Source organism: Topomyia yanbarensis, chromosome 2 (genome assembly GCF_030247195.1).
Source record: "Topomyia yanbarensis strain Yona2022 chromosome 2, ASM3024719v1, whole genome shotgun sequence".
In the NCBI taxonomy this organism is placed as follows: Eukaryota; Metazoa; Arthropoda; class Insecta; order Diptera; family Culicidae; genus Topomyia; species Topomyia yanbarensis.
In genome coordinates, this window is record NC_080671.1 from 196,804,982 (window position 1) to 196,827,045 (window position 22,064).

Genomic DNA, 22,064 nt, shown 5'->3' on the forward strand with positions numbered 1-22,064 from the left:
AATTGGTATTTTATTTTATTAGTGTAGTTCGACAGTGCTTGTCTTTCCTACCTGATAAACTGGCTTATTTATTGCCATCTTTATTGCGAGCAAAGAAAGCCATATTTATCCAGAAGAAAGCCGAAGAGAGGATTGAAAATAACGAAATGTATGCAAGAGAAGCATGACAATTTTTTGCATATTTTTGTCTTCTTCCGGTAACATGATGCTGCTATTTGCATTGCTGCGTTCTGATCAGCAATACACGGCTATGTTAAAAAACTGTACAATAAAGTTAATTTAAAATTCACTGTTTATGCCATTTAATAGTCTGATTATTTCGAGAATTTTTTTATTGCTCAATAAAATGGTGAATCGACATCTTGTTGAATGGGATTTATAACATAAGTATTGTATCAAATAAAATAATTTCTTCGAGCAATTTCATCACAAGATGGCGGCTCTGCAGCATTTTCACGTCATGCGCGTTTTTTTTGGAAGGGGTCCACGGTCGAAAATCTATCTCCCGTGATTTTTGACCTGGCGCCAAAAACTAAAGTTTTTCTGATTGCTTATGTCAATAGCGATGTACGTAGGATTTTTTCGATATTTTGGTTTTAAGAGAAATGGCGCAATTTTGAGTGAAAAAACATAGAGAATGTCATAAAAATCTACACAAAATCGTTATTCAATAAAAAGGTAAGCAATAAACAATTTAATCCTGCGTACCTGACTAGAAAAATCAATTTTGAATATACTGTGAAAATTTCAAAGCGACCAAAAATCATTTGCTCGAGTTACATTTCCGGCCAGTGGTTTCGAGAAAAACGCGGTTAAAGTTTGCAGTACACATGGGTTATACATAAGAGGCGTTGCGGCAAAATTGAAAATTATATTTTTGAATTGTTTTCGTTCTCCATGTTTTGGGATATCATTTTTTACATCCTAAAGCACATTTTAGACTAATAAATAAAAAATCAATTGTTTTAAAATTCTACAGTGGAGTAACCGCTTAAACAATTTATTATTTAAGATCCATAATTGACTAAAACGTTATTTTGCTAATAATGGTGTATACTATCGAGAACGTTATAGAGTTGTATTGTTAGGCGCTAGCCACTCCAAGGGCTTGAAGAGCGTCTCTAACATTACACTTAGTAGTTTGTCAGTTCAGCCAAATCTGACTGTTCCAAATTAAATCAAATGCTTATAGAAAAAGAGTGGAAGCTTACATCTTTTGAAAAGTTTGTATCAGTTGCTGTTGTGCAACACATGAAAAATGCCATAAAATTTTTTTATTTGCTTCAGATAATTATGTCGTCCATGGAATGGAAATCTGAAATTTTAGCCTGGTGGGGCTTATTATACCATCCTACCCAACTAGTCTACTAACCATGCATATAGAATTTGGCAGACCTACTTTGCTGAAAATGAAGTAATTCAAATTATCAGCACGATTATCCAATAATGCTTGAAATACCAAAAGTCCAGTAATTTTAATTAATAAAAATTATAATTAGTTACTTCCTATAGTCTGCCATCTGTCTGATAATGAATTGATAATTATAAATTTACAAATTGAACCTGGTACTGGATGCAGACAAAATTTCTTGGACCAATCGTTCTGAATTATGCACAATTCTTCTTCTTCTTCACATCATTGCCCAGGCAACTACAAGAGCTTTTTGCAAACTGCTAAATATTATTATTTTACAATAACATGTTAATCGTTGTTTTAGCAGTAATCGGATTTTGGTTTCAAAATACTACGAAAAAATCGAAAATCGACCAAAAAATAAAAGCTCCCTTAATTACTTGTGAAATGCTGTGAAAACAACTGTGCAAATCTCTCAACGTTTGTCCAGTAGATTTTGAGTTATGGTATATACCGCAAAACAAGATTTCGATGTGGCGCATGACTGAAAAGACAAAGAATCTTTCCACCCCCTTAAGTTCCGACACGATTCAAGCGATTTTTCCGTATTCAACTTTTTGCGTCATTTTGCCAAGTCATCTGTCTAGTCTCAGCTTTCACAGCTCTTTCATACCCTGTGCGTATCTGTTCTATCATAAAGAATTAAACTAAAATTTGTACTACAGCGGAAATGCAAATAGTACAAGATATGCTAAAAAAATTATAAATTACGAAACAATACAAGCAAGCTCCGATAACATTTAAATAACGATCAAAATGAGAATATTTGTAACAGTTTGTTTGCCGTCATATTTAAAAGTGTTACTTAGGCTATATGACATGGCTTCATTTACAATTTTTATTCAATCTTAGTTTTGAACTCTTTCAAAAGCAGTAAAAATATAAATAAACTTCCACTTTCTTATGGTGTTCTTTGTGAGAAGATACAACTAGAAAAGAGAACAAATTGTGATTATATATTTTTTTCCTAATGTAAAAATAACTAAAAAATTTCGAGCAAATTAAACTTCACTCATTTTGATAGCCATAGGTAAACTAACGAACGAAAACAATTTTCATCTCTGAATCCAATTATAAAATTTCGTCCGTCAGTTTGATTCGACTTCTGCTAACCTGCAATATAACTCTTCGATGTGGCGTTTTGAAATGAGCGTGTAGCACCTTCTAGATATAGGACGATAAAGAATATTGAAAAAAATGCATTTAAAATTCGATTACACCTGTTTTTCGTACGGGATAAAACTTGCTTACTTGCCCTCATATGGTTTGTGTGCAACATGGGCCATAATGTAGATAGATGTATGCAAGAGGAACATGGCGGCCTTTTACACTGTTTTCATTTGGCTTCAGGATGCAGCCATTTCTGCAATGACAGGTACTAACGTCTTAGGCCGGACTAAACTCAGGCCTAAAATCAAAGATAGTACCGTGTGGCGGTACCAACAAGATTCAAGCTTACCGCTATAAGTGAACCTATTTGCAATCTGTTTCAAACTTTCGCTTACAACCGGAGCATTTCCCGAACTATGGAAATCCTCACTCATGTTTCCCGTTCACAAAAAAGGCGACAAAAAGGAAGTTGACAACAACCACGATATTACAACGCTTAGCGCAGTTCCTAAGCTATTTGAAATGGCTGATTTGGAACCCATCTTCAGCCACTGCAAACAGTACATCTCCGAGACACAGCATGGATTTATGCCGAAACGTTCAACATCTACGAATCTTCTGTCGTTCACAACATATATGACGGCCTTCAAACTGACGTTTATTTACGAACCTTTCAGCTGTTTTCACAAGATTAATCACACTCCTGCAGTGGCAAAGTTGGAAAGACTTGGTTTTGGTACTAATATTCTCCGCTGGATGAAATCGCATATACCAGTAATCGTCGTCTATTAGTCAAGATTGTGTATCCGAAGAGTTCTTTGCTTCATCTGGCATTCCACTAGGCAGCCATCTCGGTTCATTGATTTTTTTCTGTATTTCAACGACGTCAACTTTTGTTTAGAAGGACCACGGTTGTTTGTTTTTCGCTGACGACCTCAAGTTACACCACAGAATCAGGAATACTGATGATGCAGCTTTCCTTCAACGCCAACTGGTAACCTTTGTGGAATAGTGCGAAATCAACCGAATGAATTTAGGTCCCCAAGAAATGCACGGTCATTACGTTCTCGAGGAAAAAAAACGCCAATTCTATTCGAATATTGTCTAGCAGAATCCACGATTGACGAATTGTGTCAGAGATCTTGGAGTTCTTCTCGAAGTACAACTGACGTCTAATGAGAATATCTAAGCACCTTTCAGATATTTACTGCTTGAAATCTCTCTACTATTCACTCGTTCGATCAACACTGGAATGTTGTTCAGTTGTGTGGAATCTTCATTATCTCAATGGTGTCCATGGAATTGAGACAGCACAGCGAAGATTTGTTCGGTTTGCCCTTCGTCGATTACCTTGGAACGACCCTTCCAGCTGCTAAGTTATGAAAGTCGTGGATTGCTTATTGGACTCGATACATTGCAAGTGCGGCGGGATTTATTCCGTGCTATGACAATTTCGGATAGTTTACACTGCCCCGAGTTTCTCAGTGCGATAAATATGGATGTTCGCCCTCGTGCTCTTCGCAATAATATATTCCTCCGATTACCTCTTCGCCGGACTAACTATGGAGTTAACTGTGCCATCATCGATTTGCAGCGAACTTTCAACAGAGTGTCATCCGAGTTTGATCTTCACATTCCACGTTGCAGATTACAATCTGATTTTTTAAATATATTAAGAAATTATCATTAGGACCACACTGTGTCTGTTGAACTGTAAATAGATAAATAAACAGTGACATGTGTGAAGCAGACTTCAATATGACTAGTATAGTCGCCGAATGCACAAAGTTAACAAATGTTAGTTCGCGCGTCCATTTACGTTAGTGAGAGAGTTGATTTGACATAAACCGTCAGCGACTATCGTTTCCGTGATAGCCATCACTTGTTCAGATGGGGCATTTTCAGGCAGGTTATATTTGAAGTCGTCGTCGAAGATCCATCGGAGATGGGGAAGGTTTTGATCACCTACAATGGGTACACTATCTTAGCTGACAGCTTTGTCTAGAATTTGTTGAACTGCAGAATCATGAACATTTTCCAGGTCTAGACTGCTGTTCTGTATACAACAAATTATTTTTAATCGCGAACGCCACCACCGCGACCCAATTGATTAGAAGACTAGTTGCGATCACAACGAGAAATTGAAAGTTCTGAGTTATGTATGTCAGCACGCAGCCAGCTTTCTGTGTGGACAATAACGTCGCAATCGCAAGAGGCCAGAAAGAAATCCTCATTTTGTGTTCTCATTCCGCAAATAACATATTTGACGGACAAAAAAACCGTCAGATAGCGACTTGAGCGAACAGACAAGGTAGATGGCGTGACTGCATTGGAGCGCTCAAAAGCTTCCGTAGTACCGTATACTAGATATTTCGGTAATGGCAGTGCAGCGTTAGATTGTTGATGCAGACTCGGCGATGGCAGCGAAATTGTGCTTCGTTCCAATAACAGCATATTACACGAACGTATGTACCCGAATTCACTATAGAAATCAAGTTATTTTTAGGAATCAAATGATCACGAAACGCAAATAATTCGCCAGAAGTGAGTTAGGAAGTGCAGGACCTCAAATTGCTCAACATTCTTATAAGCAAGTGTATTTGATTTATTGAAAATTTAGAGAAAACATTTAGTTCTGCGTCTAATGACCATCCAAATCGGTTGAAAAAAGGCAAAGTTAATAACTTTTTATTATCAAAATAGAAACTAATTTTTTAGTGCCGAAAGTCCCGAAAAATAGTGTTTTTACTTTATTTCAGGATTTTGAAGGTCTATTAAATCTATCGAGCGTGGTTTTGTGTGAATTTGGCCGGACGTACAACCTTGACTAAACTGCCTATGAACACATATCAGTCCTATAATGATAGGAAATCCCATAGAAAACAGGACAACTATGCGAGCATGGGTAGTAAATCACATTAAAAAGAACATTCGATTTTTTTTATTGTCCAGCACCGTGTAATGTATGCAAGTTAAGTTATTCTAACATGGTTCTACATGCATAGTTTTCACTTAAAGATTTTCGAGATACTTTAACATTGGATTCCAACCTGGCGCGCGTCATGCTACGCCTGAGATTGTCAAAATGGCCAAAAATGTCAAAGACAGCATGTTCAGCAACAGACTAGCCAGTTTGAAAATTGCTGTTTTCTGTTAGACTGAATCTCGATACGCTCTTTCGAGTTCGAAAATTATTCTGCCGATGATAGGAATCCCAAGTCAGGCATGATAAATTGAACGAAACATCCCTCATGTGGTGGTGTTTTGAGTCAGAAAACTTGCTGCATATATGTGAAGAAAAATAAGCCCTAATGCTAGAATCAAACAAGGAAATTATTTCTGCGGTCCAATAAAGAGGTATACATTCAGCATCTCATTCCGAAATCTGACTGATTCCAATTATAAATAACTTCCCAAGTGATCCCAGCAACCCAAAACATTGGTGCGCGTAAACAGCAAACGTGATTCAGAACATGAGGTTTGCTTTCGATGGCATCATTATATACCAGTAGTAGAATAAACAATTTCGGCTTTGTCCGTACCAAAGAGCTCGGAAACTCACTCAACCAGGTGTAAACATATAAGGTTACCCCCTAAATTGAAGCAGCCTCGGTGCGCATTCACCTGGAAACCCCCCGGGGAGAGGAAACTCTATCAGCATTGCTATTTCTATTCCATTCATTATGGCAGTCGTCGGATCCCTTCTTCTCCGGCAACTGGGGCACATATTACGTAATGTATTGGAATGGAAGGTCTGATCCCTGCTGCGTGCGGATGGCAGTCGTAATGTCAAATGGAACTTCGTCCCCATTAGGAGATATCGCACCAGCAGGAATGAGCATTCTCTAGCGATAATCGTCAGGACAAAAGTTTTCCTTTCAAAGTCAGTCATTAACTCGCGAGCTCGCGTGACTGGTACAGTGTAGTAACAGATTTACGCACATATACACACATTACGAAGAATAGTGCCTTCGGAGTGCTGTAGCATAATTAGAGCTATATTCACGGAACTTTGGCAATTGGCTGTTGCAGTTTGTCAGGATTATTAAAATTCATTCGTGAAGATAAGAAGATCTTTCGAAATGAATGTGCAATTCACGTAAATATCACCATAAAACTTGAGAGTGCATTTGCAGCAATGTATGCTTTGTTACATTTTTCTCCAAGAAAAAACAGTTGGGTTTAACGTACCGAACGTACATAAGCATAAGTCGTGTTTGCATTTTTGGGCTCAATACTTATATGACGGTCAAGACGGATGCTTTATGCAAATGAGATGAATTCAAAGCAATAAACCCAAGAAATGCAAGGTTCATGATGAGTATCTGAAAAGATATTGATTGTTAAACTCGTATCCAACAAATCCATCGGCTCGCTTGCACAGATTGGTGTAACTGTTATTTCTGAATTAACGCCCTCATTCGCGTCCGCTGCAAAATCAATCTGTTCAACTTTCCGGTTCCTGTTTAATTCAGATACACATTAATGTTTGATTAACACTTATTCGATATTTGGGTTTCCATTCACTTGCATTGCAACCCCACAATACCCTCCTACCTACAGGTCGACCTACTATTCAGAACCCTTCGGGATGGGGCAGCGTTCAGTCAGTATTCAGTATTTTATGTTTTGCCGGCGTGGAAATGTACGATTGATGAATAAATTATGATCCGTTTTTATGATGGCAGAAAATGGAATTGCATATCGACGCTATTGCGGAGGTAGTTGAATGTTGAATGATAATAAGTTTTGTTCGGAAGCGTTCTACATTTCGACAAAATTCTTCCAATCGGTTTTCTACTGGAGTGTGCTTCGGGAGATGCTATAAAAGTTTAACCAAGGTTCTTTTCTTTTATTCAAAATTAAAGTTTGAAATTTTAGACACTGTGTCACTTTGAACATGAATCATTTTTACAGGAAATGCGATCCAATCTATTGATATCTGCTTCCGAATGCAATCGCTCTTCAGCAATAAGAAAACGATTCTTGACACGTTCCAATAACCACCTCCTTGCCGTATAAGGGTTTCTATTGTCGCACGCGTCAATCGATGCGTTCGTCGTTTGCCTACGTGTGGCGGGATTTTAATGAACGGGAAAAAATCGAAAATATGTTTCATGGCAGTATATACATTGGCATAAAACAAACTGTTCCCTGACTCATTATAATGGGCTTACACCAAACAATGAAGTAACTGTGTCTCCTTTTTTAAAGCTTATTCATAAAGCCCCCGGATCGCTTTCCAACATTGCTAGTTAACGGGATTTCATCAAGTTTATTATTTTAAACACTACACTCGGGGGCTTGAAGGTGCCAGTAATTTTCATTAAACTAAATTTAAATAAACTTTAGGTAGTATGAACCCTAGTCATACTAGTGGTACCGGTAGTACCTATACCAAAAATTCCGGGAAAAACGAAACACCGGTACTTACTGAATAAAAATAAGAACCGATATTTCCGATACTACGCAAAATTTTTATAAAGAGCATAGAGCTGAAACCTGACGAGAACGAAAATGTCATCGTCTCCAGAAATGTATCCCGTAATAAAGGGAATCAGTATAAGTAAACGAAAAATCACTATAGTAAAGTTGTTGTTATTGGTCTCCGGTTCTCCAACCCACACTGAGCAATTAGAATTATATGTAAACAAGGCACTCATGAGCGACATGCAGTTTGTATGGGCAGCTTGGGATGGGAGCTCCAATTTGAAACGATAACAAGTTTACATAAAGCAAATGTAATGATTGCGTTGCCTTAAAAAATTGTGAAAATTTTAGAGACTGATTTCGTTTGCTCAGTTATCTGTGCGGTCAAACTTTTAATTCCTTGGAGGCAAACTCGCAAGTTACGAATTAAAAATTATTAACCACACAATATACTTTGATGGGGATTTTACGCTTGATAAAATCTTTTAATATAAGGGCATGTTTCAAAATATCGATTATTATAAGTGTGATTTTAGCGAAATAACGGGTATGATTTTTTGGGAATATTTCATTAGCGAAACTCGGATTAGTTCCCTTTATTCGAAATGTACCGATACAACTAGTTTGTTGTTGCATCTGTATTCGATTTACTGTTTAATATTTGTCTATAGAAGACCGAACACCGATTTAGTGCCAAGTAATTTAGGATTTGAAGGATATCGTCTCGAATGGCGCGATTTGTGATTTGTTGGCGGGGGATGGGTAGTCTGATTTACGAATGGCAGGCGGGCAAACGGAATTGTTGTATTAGGCCCCTGTCAGTGACTTGCACTGAATTGTGCTCGAAAGGTGCTAGAAGAGAATCCATCTTTTAAGCATCAGTATCAAACCATTCAGTTTAGTATCTACCAGCTATCGAATCCAATGAAAGTCGCGCAGTGCGCCAGACCTCAGAATCAAAAAATTTACCGCCTTACAAGAAAAAAATCTTCTGCAAAAAGGTTTGATACTAATCGAAAGTAAGTGAGAGTGATTATTAGAATACTTGTTAATAATAATCGAATGTTAAATTCAAACTGGAACATTATTCGCTTTTTTTAAGTAAATACTCCAGTACCGGTATTTTACCGGTAATGCCGGTACTGAGGGCGTCAGTACCGTGGTACCGGTTCTCACCAAAAAGGGTCGGTACTACGAACTCTTGTAAAATACCCAATAAAAATCTGCATAAGAGAAAATGCGGGACCCGAAACTGTCCCACCTAATCCGGGACGTCTGCTCACTTTAGTTTGAAGGAAAATGTAAACCTAGTTTTCAAACTCTTAAACTCGCAAAAAATATCAACGAAAGCTTGGAATATACTGTGGGGTATGAACAGTTCTACGAAAATCTAATTTTACCGACTACAGTAAACGTTGTGGTTTAGAATCTGATGGTAAAAGCATTACATGGAGAAAGCCCATCGCTGATTTAGAATTGCAAAATTTGAGATCGACTGTCAACCATGTTAGGTGTAACATAATGGTTTGGGGTACATTTGAAGCTCCTGGAGTTGGTAACTTGTCTTCATTGATCCCAAGATGTACCGTTTAAACATTTTGAAGTCAAATTTGAAAGCTAGTGCGGAAAAAATGGGCCTCGCAAGAAGTTTCCGTTTTGCCCATGATAACGAAACGAAGCATAATTCGATGGTGGTTTTCTGATAACCAAGGTTCGTGGCAGTGCGGTTGGAGGCGGTTAACAGATTTCTCGCAACGCAACTACAAAAAAATTAAAATTGCACCTGTACTGTATTTACGTAACCGCACGGTAATGTGGATAATACGAAATTATAGAAATCTGAATGATGACAGCAAAATATTGATAAAACTTTAATTTTAAGGCATACCTGTATTATTCAGTATACCTAAAAACCTTTCACTCTCGGCTCCAAAAGGTACATAAGGCAAGAAGGTGTTTTAGTAGAAAGCTTTTCGAAATTCACTGTAGCAATGTTTTCCTGATTTCCCGACGAACCTTTACAGTACCAAGTTATAATTTGTTTGAAAATTTCATTTTTATTTTACTTTCATTTCCAGATTCTGTGTACTTTTTAGCGTTTAAATTCATTGACCGTTTCCGGAATTATTCCGAATTTCCGTGGGGTATACCCGACATCCCCGACGTACGAGTTTTGGATTTGGAGATAATTTTTTGGATAGTGCTACATATGACTATTTCTCATTGATCGTTTACCATAGACATAAATTGAACCAATGTTAACCACCGGAAAACTGTTGCGGGAGAACCTAAGAAAATGTATATACTTTTATCAATCCAATTATTTCTTTCTTTCTTCCAAGATATTTCAATCATACGCTCCACAGAGGCGTAACTAACTTCAAATCCTGGCCAAAATAGAAAAAAATATAGTTTTTGTTAATTTGACCATATTTTCAGCTTAAATTGTTCTTCGAAACATACTCTAACGTTTAGCTTAAAATGAAAATCGATTTCTTTTGATAATTTTGGTATGCAATAATTTGAAATCAGTGATTTTTTACACATTTTATTAGCTTGAAAGCCATTATCCCTAATTTTTTTTTTAGATTGCTCAAAAACTAACTACCCAAAGTCAATATATAAATCAGAATCGTACTTTTCATAGAAAACTCCAGCAACTACAATCAATTGGGGTCAATTTTAGCTTTTCTTTGTCATTTTTATGTAGGTTTTATAAAAGTGCCCACTTTTTTCAATTTTACACATATTCGTTAGTAAAAAAAAGTACCTTGTCGGGCAATGTCGGGTAAATCTGCTAAAAGGAGAAGATAATTTGGAGTGTCCTCTCACTGTTCCACGAAGAATACATTCCCAATTAATCCAATTCGGTTTTTTACAGCTGTTTGAAAATGTGTTTTTTGCTTAAATTTAAGAGAATACAATTAAAAAAATCAGTATTGAGGCTATTTAAAAGATCTTATATGAAAAGAATAATTTGAGGCGGCGCCGGTGGTTGAGTGGAAAGCGTGACCGCTACTCATTCCAGTTGGCCTGGGTTCACTTCCAGCCAAGGTCATTGAGATTTTTCTGAGGCGAAAAAATCTGTGGTGACGTCTTCCTTCGGAAAGGAAGTAAAGCGGTTGGTCCCCGGTCCATGAATTGATGGATCGATATCTAGTCCAAACGTGAAGTCACCTCTCTGGCGTCGGTAAAGAAGAAGTTGTTTCCAACGTCTCTACTTACTAACAAATATCCTCCTCCCGTGATACTTGTGGAGTGCGCTGTAGTGCGGCCTCTAGCAAAAGCAAGTATCGGACTAACCATTCCTTCACTTTCCTCCCGCGATCTACGTAACAATTTAGGATTACCAGGAGTTGCACATTGAATGATGTTTCGCTACTCCCAAATTATTATCTACTTATTCCCTGTGCAACTTCAGCTAGTCCAAATCGATAAGGGAGTAGCGGCCAGGGGTGGTCGCACAAGCTCAACCTTAAGCTTATATGACAAGAATGATGTGAGTCCCCCATATTATTTTTTGTTAGACTGCGTCCATTAACCAAATTGAGTTATTATGACCACGATAGTCTTATAAAAGGGTGTGAAATATAACTTCCACTAACCTTGCTATATGAAACGTAACGTACACAAGTTGCCTTGGAAACGTAAGCGAAGCATCAAACAAATTATGCAATCTCAATCCAGTTCCCTGTCTCCGGATTGCAAGTGTTAACGTGAATAATCCAGATAGAATACGATAATCACTTGGATAGATTTCTATTACCGAATTTACAAAAACTTGAATATTTTTTCTACTATAAGAAAACCAGAAAAGCAAAATAAACATATGAACTTGACACAAAATGTTTTAATTTATGAAAACAGTTGAAACAGACTTAATCTCAATGCGAAGTTTCCTCAAACTGATAAATTACTCTAAAAACACGTTTTCATTGAAAAATAGTAATGCTCGTGGATTCGTTTATTTTCGGCTTTGCATCACACTGCAAGGAGGTTTAATATTTTCAAATTTTGGTCATAAATTGTCTAAAATCATGAAAAACCATTTTTCATCACTTGTTATCGTATAAAAAAGCTTAAAAACATGTGAAATAATTTTGGCCATGGATTTGATATAGTTACGCCACTGTGCGTTCCTACAGCTCCCTTAGCCTCGGTATAGCCATTTCGGTATTGCTTTCAGATGAAGTCAAATGGGGACATTTGACGCCATTTTCAGAACCAAGATGGCGGTTTCCGGTTATCACGAAACAGTGAAAACCGTTTTCAATATGGGTATCATTTGAAAGGGTGTGGTCAGTAGAAGACAGCAATCGATTTTTGACACCATTTTCAAAACCAAAGGTTATCACAAAACAGTGAAAACGATCATCAATATCGGTGTCATTTGAAAGGAAGCGGTCAGTAGACGACTGAAATTGATGGCTAATCATGCGCTATACTTGATACTATACAGGCGTACCGTCGAACGGGGTAACTTGCAACACTTCAACATATTTCTGTGCAGATGAATTTACCAACGCTAATAATAATGTTTACAATTTAGCACTATAGCTGTCAAATGTTAGCATATGGTCGCTGTTGTGCTATCTTATGACAAGCGGTTTTAGCACGTTTCGAAAAAAAAACGATGTTCAAAGTTTGAGATTAAATATCTCTAAACGTATCAATGGTATAAACAATACAGAAGACAGTTGATGATTCTGTCTATTCTGTATCAATCTCTCAAGTATTACGAGGATCGGTTGAATATACGGCGGATTTTCACTAAAAATGTAAACAAAAGATGCACTCATACGTATCATATCATCATCATAATCGTGCATGGAAAATTTTTCATTTTCAGCATAAATTATTAACTTTTATTCATAAAAACCCTGTTTTAATCCACCTAGTGGTGCAATTATGCCTTTCTCATTTGTTCAAACTTTGATTCCATGACTCATTATGTATAATAGAATGGTGGAAATGAATATTTACAACGTTACTGTTCGATACGTGTTTGTCTCACGTGAACTTGCTTCTCTACCAGTACTAGAAAATGCTCAATTTCTGTCTTCCTACACTCTACTGGATTTTTCTAGCAATTATAAAAGACCGATTGCATGTAAAAGATAGACGTTGACAGTGTAAATTAATAGTTTTTATCTGTTCTCAATAATATTTTAACACAATAAAGATATAGTATAATTTAAATTTCGCCGTTCACTGAAACTATCCCTGGCAGCACTGTTCAAATGGAAACTAATCACGCTAATTGTGTTAACCTCACTTCTATGGATAATACTTGTAACTATTAGTTCTGAAATGAAGCGTTAAAGCCCTAATAGTTCGCCTTTCCTACGAATTCCTAGAATAAATCGAATGTTACAGCTGTTCAAAACGTTATTGTTTGTAAACAACATGGGCATGAATTTTAATAAAGCTCGTCCCTCATCAGCAGAAGACAAAAGTTAATCCCGTAAGATATTAAATTTTCTCAACTTTCCGTACCCAGTAATCTATAGCTAATTGAATGTCGTTAAAATGTAAAAAAATAAAATAAAATAAGTCCAATTAAATCAAATTAAACGTCCACATTATAGTACATTTGGTTAATATAGTGCCTATAATCGTAAATCAGTTCCATGAAGATAAAAAATCTCATAGAATAAATATGCGATCATAGGCAGTGTACTAGAGATATACAAAAATATATTGCATTAGACTTCAATAAATTTCATGTGTTCCAAGTTGCCCCATATGCGGGGTTACTTGCGACAGGCATATTTTTGGCCATCCTAAAAAAAAGGAATGATACTTTGACTTGATAAATACCATTCAGTATTCATCATACTCCCATTAGCGCTTGTCCATGTTGAATATTATTCTAAAGTTTTTTTAGTTAGTCTAGCTTTGAAGTTGAAGTGTTCCAAGTAACCTCGTTTAACAGTAATCTTGTCGTGATCTGCATTCAACATGTTGACAACAATTAGCTATAGAATTGGGTGCGCGATGTTAGGCATAAATACGTTAGGCATAAGTACGTTAGGCATACATACGTTAGGCATAAGTACGATAGACATAATGGACGTTAGGCATAATGGACGATTGGCATAATGTACGTTAGGCATAATGGACGATAGCCATAACTCACAAAAATATAAAATAATCGCAAGGCTTTCGTTTTTATAGAGATTTCGCTTGTTTTTTTTTCAGATTAGGTAAAAAGGAAAAAAGGACGCTTTGCTATACCATACCTTTGCATAACTTTAGCTAAAGACTCCAAAATTAAAAATACCATGCGAGATAATTAACCCTTGAAAGTATAGTTTTTTTCTATTTTTTCTGTAGAGGAGATGAAGAAAATATCCCTTTATTTAAGTGAACAGTTTTGGTACAAGCACATTTCAAACCTCTTAGATTTATTACTAATATTTAAAACAAAAACAAAATTATGAACAGACATTAAGTTTTGGATCCTATGGAAACTGGCAGTGTCATGTACAGGATCAACATTAGGCTACGGATTCTACGCTTGTGATGATACCTTTTTCGTTTCGGTAGCTCGTCACAGTACAGGATTAAACTTTCTCTCATATCAAAGAGATGCCGTAGTTCTATTTATGATGGTCTCGAGAATACAATCATTGTACTTAAGAATATGGGAGACAATCAATATAGAACCAGCAATATTCGTTGAATGAATAATAAAATGCATCATTCTTTCTTTCATAAGCTGTTCTTCAAGGTTATGTATTTTTTTCTTGGGCAATTTCATCTTACCTGCATGAAAAACTAATCTAAGTTAACCCTTACATGCCCAACTTTTTGTAGCGTTCATAGAGTTCAAGAAACACGAAAAACCCGCTTTGAAAGATGCTTCTTTCGCAGTGCTGGAAGCTGCTCAATATTCACCTTCCGGTGCTCAACACAATTCTCCTAGAAAATTTTCAATGCTAGGAAAAGATAGTCGAAGCCGGTCCAAATTCATGCGTTTTATCAGTTTTCAACAATAATGGAAAATAATAAAGATATATCAAAATTTTATTTATCTACGCTAACTGTGAATATCTCTGGTAGTACTGCTCCAATAGAGTTATATCAGACTAATAGAAATAACTTCAGTTCTAAGTTCTAATAGTACCAGTTACTGGTCTTACTTGTTTTTTAAGTAAATTCTGTCTAAATCAAAAGTTTTAGCAGTTTAAAAATGTTGTTTACAAATGTAATGGGCATGAAGGGGTTGATGTGCGTTATTCATACGTTAATACAAAATAGACCGATTTTAAACAAGAGTATTAGCCTATTTTAGAGATGTGCAATTTTCTTTTTCGTTTATTCGATATGCATTCGTTCTACATCTTTTATTTGAGTTAAGCTTTTTTGAGGTATTTACAATAGAATAAAATGTTGATAGAATTCGATCAGCTTCCAGAGTAATTCTACAACATCAAAAAATTTCAAACATTTGCGCTCTTACAACCCGATGCTGTCACCACCAAAAAGTTATTTCAACATGATAATTTATACCTAATGTCCATTATGCCAATCGTCCATTATGCCAATCGTCCATCGTGCCAAACGTCCATTATGCCTAACGTATATTATGGCTAATGTCCATTATGCCAAACGTCTTTATGCCTAACGTCCATTACGCCTAACGGACGTATGCCAAACGTCCGTATGCCTAACGTATTTATACCTAATGGGGTACACCCTTGGAATTTGTGTTTCATCTACGTCTCATCAGAATCCGACACTAACTTAGTGACAGGACTAAGCTAGCACCGAATGGACGGTAACTCCAAAATCGGAGACACAATTTGTGTTTCTGAGCAAACCCCTAGTCAAACGTGATGTCCGGCAAAAAAGGAGCTCATTTTAAGCTGATGAGACCTAATGAACTTGAAACATTTGGTTTGGCTGAGCAAGCCAATGCGTAATGGGTAAAAACAATTTCCGGCGCTAGCTTAGTCCTATCACCTATCCTATTCTGATGAGACGAAGTCGAAACGCAAATTCCATATCTAATTTATTGCTATGGAGCGGGAACAAGTTTTCAATATTCCACTCAATCATAACTACAGGGCGTTTTATCAACCGCTAAATACTACAGACGAACCAGCTACGGAATACAACTTTCCCTTTCGAAACTTGTTAATGGTTAACCCCATAAAGGAAACATATATCGTAAACCGGGGTGACATTGATCACTTTTCGAAGTAATCATTACATATTTTTAGAGGCAACACATTTTTTCAAGTTTAATATTTTTAAACCATGTACTGATGTATGGAGAACAAGATTGGATGGTTTTACCTAAAATTGTCCGCTTACAGTTATTTTGCCAAAAATAATTTCAAGTTGAAGTCCATTTTCGTATTCCGGGGTGACTTTGATAACCTGCATGTTTGTTTAAACTAATTCTGGAAAGATACTCATTATGAAATAGATATTATTTGATATTATAAAAAGTATTTCAATGTACTGTACAATTCGAATAACCAAAATTCGTAAAATTTGTGTCCAACTAGAATAAAATATTCTATAAACCTTTAAAACTGCTAAAATGGTTTTTGTTCAGTGCTTTATCAATGAACAAAAAGTTTTTAGCTTAAAAAAATTTGAAATAATTGCCAACTAGTTTCACAAAAAAATGCATTTAAAATAAACAAACTCTTGAAACTAAATTTGGCACAACCAAATCTTAAGGAAAATAAAAACTCGCTTGTAATTTATTACTCTTGCTCAAATCTGAGATTTATTTGTTTTATAAAATAAAGACACTTTACGACGCTTCGTAAAAATAAGGGAAAGTCAAATTTCGGTGTTTTGTAGTTTTTGTACCCAAAAACTGAACAATATACTAAAACAGTATAACAAATCAGTATTTTACAAGTTTAGAGTAAAAATCATTTCAAATTAAGATGATTCGTTAGACTATTCTGGTTTAATAAGTGATCTACGAAAAAAGTTTCGAGTGATTAAAGTCAAAGTCAAGTTTTGCGGAGACGTCGTTTTAGTTCAAGTTTTTGATCGCTTTTTACGGTTAATTCAAAACTTTTCGGACTACCAAAAACAAAACGTAGGCTCGAAGCTTTTTACAGGTTATCTCCGTGACAAACAATGCTCTAAAGAAAAGATGTCTATCATTGACAATAATAATTCCACGCTGAAACATAGATGGCAGCATGTGTCATCTACGAAAAATGGCCATGACCCAACCTTGACAGCTGCCGAACCCTGACGACACACCGCTATTCAAAATCAGTATAAACTTCATTTTTTGGGTCATGAAGAAAGCTAGATGCCAGTTACAAAAGAGAATATCTTTTGTGGCCAACTAGTTATGAAATGGTTGCTGAAATAAAAAATTGCTACTTGGGCGGCCCTCCATTTCCAAATAAAACCCACATTGATGATAATTGTGATTGTTTTGTGGTACCTCCTTTTCCTTTTCGGAATGGGGTCATAAATAAATTCGGGTCTTCTACTGACCACTCTATTTCAAATTACACCCATATTGACGCTGGTTTTCACTATTTTGTTATAATCGGAAGCCGTCATTTTATTTTTCAAAATGACGTCAATCATCAGTTTCCGTGTTCTGCTAACCATTCACTTTCAAACGTTACTTATATCGTTGATGGCTTTCAATGGTGCGAGATCTGTAACTGAGTTGCCCATTTCTGTGGGGAATTTTCAGCCTAGACCACTGGGTAACCGTTACTAAATCTCTTCGCAACTTTCCTGTCCTACAAATACAATCTTTGATCGTTTAAAACATTATGTTGATTAAATTGGACGTTGAATGTTGAAAATTTGAGGGAAACTAGAAAAAATAGTTAATTGGTTGAAATTATCACACTTTTAAAATCTTTTGAGAAAATTCAATAATATTGGTAACTTGCTATCTGGTAGTGCTGATTAAGTTGATTAGAATTAATGAAATCGAAGCTTGGATTGGCTTGGCAAGAAATGCAATATGCACTTGTTTCGATTTTATTAATACTCACCAGCTTAATCAGAACTCTTTTTCTTGCGGGACATCACGCAGGACTAGGGGTTTACTCAGAAACACAAATAGTGTTTAGAAATTTGAACGGCTTTTTTACAGTCCTTAGTGGATTAAAACGATTTGTTTGCTTTTAAATCCCAACGTTTCGATGCCTTGTTTGCGCCTTCTTCAGGGGAGACTATATTGCGGAGTAACAGAGTAGACGAATTTTACATTTAACAATTAAAATAAAATATTACAAGAACTTACAAAAACTGATTATCGTTCCTCGTTAATATCACTGACATGTAAGTGTATGGTCAATATATGGGGATTTTGCTTCTGGCACAAACGCCACAAATAATACACAATAAATTTAACGAGCTACACACAAACTTTGACTAACTATTTAAACTGAATCTGGACTTACTGCAATAACGATGAATTTACACATTTGGTTAAATATTCTTTGGCTATGATCGATCTTGTTTAGAGCAGACATACAAAATGGGTGAAATATAGTTCTGTGTAGAAAGTGAAATGTTTCAGTGCTGGTGTGGAATTGTTTCAAATAGAGCTTATGATGGAGTGGACTTTTTGCGGGCGAAATAATTCTTTGTGGTGTGTAATATAGCTGCGTATATGACGCTAAGATTGTCTACATCTGAGCGACTGTTGACGGTATGGGGTGTATTAGTAATGTGACACATTTCTAAATATGGGAGAGACGATGAACGGAATGTGCGATCTACTATCGTGGTCTTCTCAAATGCGAACCTATGCTGGTATTGCATACAATGTTCTATTAAAACTGTTTGTGCTCCGAGAGAGGCCACTCGGCTATCTGTTGTGGTGGTCTGGTCTTGTATCAAATTATCGAGTTTGTTTACGTTGGACTTAAGGCCGGATAATCTTCTTTCTACACAGAACTATATTTCACCCATTTTGTACGTCTGCTCTAAACAAGATCGATCATAGCCAAAGACTATTTAACCAAATGTGTAAATTCATCGTTATTGCAGTAAGTCCAGATTCAGTTTAAATAGTTAGTCAAAGTTTGTGTGTAGCTCGTTAAATTTATTGTGTATTATTTGTAGCGTTTGTGCCAGAAGCAAAATCCCCATATATTGACCATACACTTACATGTCAGTGATATTAACGAGGAACGATAATCAGTTTTTGTAAGTTCTTGTAATATTTTATTTTAATTGTTAAATGTAAAATTCGTCTACTCTGTTACTCCGCAATATAGTCTCCCCTGAAGAAGGCGCAAACAAGGCGTCGAAACGTTGGGATTTAAAAGCAAACAAATCGTTTTAATCCACTAAGGACTGTAAAAAAAGCCGTTCAAATTTCTAGATAACAGTAATCCAGTCGAAAGTCCACAAAATTACACAAATAGTGTTTTCCTTGTTTTGGAGTCAATCCAGCGCTAACATAATCCTGTCACTAAGTTAGTGTCGGATTCTGATGGAACGAAATCGAAACACAAATTCCATAACTAATCTAGCTCTAATATCATTGTTTGTCTTTTTTATTCAAGATCCTATTGGGATAATGTAGCACAAACAACTTTTTAGCTACTCCAATATATAAGTACTTTCATGAGCTTTGTGATCTATCGAAATGAATATAAGAAAACAAAGTGGCTTTGCTAGCGTGAAAATTTTATGTCTTGATCCATTCTTCATTCCCAACTGTCATAGGAAACCAGTATCAACAGACATGCAGCATTCAAAACGCCATTTTTCTGTTATCCTTTAACCGACAGGAAAGTACCCTCAACCTGCTTACTCCCAGATATAAATGTTCATTATGTAAACACCCTAGACTATTATCCTCGTTCGGACACCCCTGCTTGAAGGTGTATAGCCACAGCTCCATTTCCTTCTGCCCTCTAGGATGTGAACCGGGTAATAAATGAAATTCCGGGTGCACACGAAAGCAAAACCGAACTCACTCAGACTTTGGGAAATGAGACAAATAGCGTTCTATCTGCAATTTTTCTTTCCGACGCCTCTCGCTGTCTATCTCTTGCCCCCTTGTCTCTCTGCAGTGGTACAAAATGGATCACTGCAGCATCTCAGGCAGGGATAAATGCACTTCACAAACAAGTGCAGCGAAAAGCGAGAGGACCATTAGAAGGAGTGCATGCCAAACTAGACTGGTTCAACTTTGGGACACGCGCGTCTGTCTGTGTGTTTGTATGTGGGAGTTTCAAGAACCTTTCCAGACTGCACACAGAATGAGATGAATGGGGATGCACTACCGAGATGAATATTTTATGATAGTTTATTTCTCGCTATTTTATTTATGCTTTCGAAATGTGCATGCACATACAGCTGGCAGTGGCACAAAAGCTCCCACAAAGGTTATGAAGAAGCCAAGTATATTTCAACTGTCTGCGCTGGTGGTTGCTCATATATCATCACGAATTTGGCGCTGGCTTCCAAAATATTAACGACCGACGATTGTCGTGGACGCAAACCCTTCCCTCATACACCAATCTTTTAAGTTGCGTGGACACAGTTTACCAACTGTAACATCCGATCCGCTGAACAAAGATTACTCGTCGTGAACGAGTGGGGAATGGTTTATTCTCCGTTCACCGGAATGTCAGTTATATCACCTTCGTATCCGTAGGCGGGTCTTTGCATGGCTTATGTTGGACATATGATATCACACCGCATGGTTTCATGTTATCACTCAAATAAAGAGCAGATTCCGATCACTCGAATTGCTTATGGTACCCAATTAACATAACATTGTAGTAAGAAAGTCGAACACAAACTGTATTTCGCATAGCATAAAAATTGATCTCCCAATAATTGTCTTTCTAGTAGCCATCGGAATATCATTTCAATTATTCAACGACTTCATAGCAAAACACAACAAAACATTTAGTACAAATAATTCACTTGGCAGATTGCCTGACGACGAATACCAAAGTTTAACTTCGAAAAACTTCTTAATCAACATGGAAGTACAAAAGGACCATTCTTATTCACCCTGTTTATCAATGATACAATAGCTTAACAAAAAAAATTACAACACCCGACATTAATTAAATATCGGATATCGTAACTATTTCAACCTTCAGTGTCTCATAAGTTCGCTAGCTGGTACACATGAAGGGTTGGGAATAAAAGCTAAAATATAATCCCTGACTTGCTTCTTCCGCAGTCGCAACAGTATTCCATGTCGGTTTATCATACCACATATTATAACACATATCTATACAATAATTTGCACAGCTTTGTTTGGATACTTAAATCTGCCGCCCACTTACCTTCGATCAACACTCAACATCAACTATAGGATACACAAACCTGCAGCAGCTTGATGGTCGTTTCAGTATTTTAAAGAAGTGACAAAAGAATATCGACTAGCAGAGATTAAGCTGTCTATTCTTCCTGCTGTCGAGAAGCGTTGCAAAAGCTCTAGTGAAGTGTGCCTTTATCCTTTTCACATTGACTAGTTTGTGGGGGGAGGGATCCCCACTGCACTGGGTGCACATTGCATTGGAGCTCCCCCCACCCCCACACACACACTCTAACATCTTCCCTCTTTGATAGTTTGCTTTCAGGTGGTTCTATTCATTGTGCAAAAGGTGTCAACCCACTCTACACCTGACCTGGGTAGTGAACGGAATTTTCTCTGGTGACTGGCGGACGCTGTGCGCTGATACGCTCTTATCAGAGTCATAACTACAGCGTGTTCAGTAAAAGGCAATGCTTTAGTGCTTGCAGCTATGGTGCATTCTACACGCTGTACATTGTTTACTTACCATTTTTCTCTGTCCGGGTTCTAGGAAAGCTGGTGTAAAATTGAGTCGAAACCGAATCAAAAAACCGGAACCATCTCAGTGCCATGGACCCGCTGATGTGAAATTTGATGCATTTTCCACTCCTACGAGAGGTGAACCGGATACGGAAGTAGCTTCGTTTTGCGCCAGCGTTGCTCGGGGTTGATAGAAAGGAAAATTTTAGGAGAACCGTAAGAACCCGATTGAAATGTTTCTTTGGGGCGGTGTAACCTAATGCCAATCTGGTGCACGATGCACGGCAGTCTTCGTGTTCCGTGCGCTCTATTTCTTCTAACCCTTGGGGGGTATGGCATCCGAATGAT

At 36.9% G+C, this 22,064-nt stretch overlaps 1 protein-coding gene across 5 annotated transcripts in view; it reads right to left on the reverse strand.

The window, feature by feature from the left end:
- The window catches only part of LOC131682572 (semaphorin-1A), a 531,458-nt gene that overhangs the window by 397,367 nt on the left and 112,027 nt on the right, over positions 1 to 22,064 (reverse strand). The window lies entirely within an intron of this gene.